Consider the following 1,692-nt stretch of genomic DNA (forward strand, 5'->3'; position numbering starts at 1 on the left):
CGCGCTGCGAAAAATTTCAAAAACATTTCAAAATATAAAAAAAAACTCAAAATTTTCACAAATTGATTTTTTTAAGTTTTCAAAAAATATTTTTTTTTTTTTTTTATTTTAATTTTTGGTACAGGAATAATATATAAAAAAATAACATTTCAAAGATGGGGCGGCATTTTTGTCAGTGCCCCAGGGCGCCAAATTTCTAAATCCGGCCCTGGCCATGCGCCCCACTAGTTTATTCAATTAGTACTTAATCTCCTGATTTAAATTTGTAACCGAAATTAATTAGTAGAATCGATTTCGAACAAACGAATATCGATATCGATATATCGTATTCGATAAATAATTCACATCACATTGTGTTGTAGCAACAAAATGACAGGAGTAGCGATTGACGCATTCAACATTTTGGCCATGAAAATGTGAATTAAGTCAAATCATATTTAATGATCTCGTCTCTTATTATTAAGTTAATATTCTAAACTTCTAAATTTAATAAGTGTAAAGGTAATATGTGGCAAGTTAATTAATTAAGACGTAGTTTGTTTTAAACAAAAAAAAAGATGTTTTGTTTATATCAAGTTCAATATGCAATTTTCTAATTATTCTTCTTTCTTGTTATTTTTAGGCCTTTTTTAGAAATGGATAAATCTTAAAAAAAAAACACCAGAAGAGGTAACATTCTATGAATTTGTATTTGCAGTCCAGAATAATTCACATACCCTTCTGCTGGTATGTGTCTATTGATAATATCTTAAAAAGGATTGAAAATAGATATATTATAAATGTCGAATTTAAATAAGACCTCCAAATCTAATTGCTTTAAAAAGAAACATGCGAGTCTTAGTAAGAAAAAAGGTAGGCGTTGTGCATGGCAGGAGTCATTTTTATCGATATCACAAATTTTAGCTATTAAATCCAATGTACTAGCTTGCGGTTTAACTGAAAATAATGGGAATGCATATCATTCACATTGAAAATTACCTATTAACATAATCTTAAACTGAAATATAAATAACAGCAGTGCATGGCAGAAATGGATATGGTAATCCTATTATACTAATATATAAATATAAAGCACAATCAATTTTTAGCACAATATGTTATTACTATAACTGCATTGCATGATGCCTGCCTTTATCAATTCCCACCATTATAATGAAAAATACAGTTAGTCCCATAATGTTTCATTAGATTTTTATACTGTAATTTCAACATGTGCATGATTCTGCTAGAAAATACAAAATGACTCAAATTTAATAAAATTTACTTTTGAAGCTGAAATAATAAGTTAGCTCTAAAATATAGTCACTTGCGATAGCAGAAGCAAAATTAATAATTTGAGAAAGTTTTATCCATACTATATCAATAAATTGCTATAAAATTTTTGGATTATAATGAAGTATTGACGACTCTTAAATATATTTATTTATATATTATAAATTTATTACAATATAGCACTAGGCATTAATACAATTTTTTCTTTCTCCAATCCATATAAATTTAAAATATAATTATCCTGATGGAAATTATGCTTAAGAGAGTTGGCTTAGTAAGCTTGTATATAATTAAGCAATATATATTTTTATACACATGCATTTGATATTATTATTTGATTTTATTAATAATGAGTTAAATTTATTATTAAAATATGTATTTATATTTTGTAGTGCTGAGCATGTTTGTGGCAATGGATCA

The 1,692-nt window shown here is 26.5% G+C and overlaps 1 protein-coding gene across 1 annotated transcript in view; it reads left to right on the forward strand.

Moving 5' to 3' along the window:
* Nucleotides 1-362: 362 nt before the first annotated feature.
* The window catches only part of LOC113370656, a 14,492-nt gene continuing 13,162 nt past the window's right edge, over nucleotides 363-1,692 (forward strand). The window contains exons 1-2 of the mRNA XM_026611353.1: nucleotides 363-501; nucleotides 623-726. The gene's annotated coding sequence lies outside the window, so the exon portion shown is untranslated. The remainder of the gene's footprint in view (nucleotides 502-622; nucleotides 727-1,692) is intronic.

This window comes from Ctenocephalides felis, unplaced genomic scaffold (genome assembly GCF_003426905.1).
Source record: "Ctenocephalides felis isolate EL2017-DRISC unplaced genomic scaffold, ASM342690v1 CF-g0.4_SCAFFOLD_01492, whole genome shotgun sequence".
Classification (NCBI taxonomy): domain Eukaryota; kingdom Metazoa; phylum Arthropoda; class Insecta; order Siphonaptera; family Pulicidae; genus Ctenocephalides; species Ctenocephalides felis.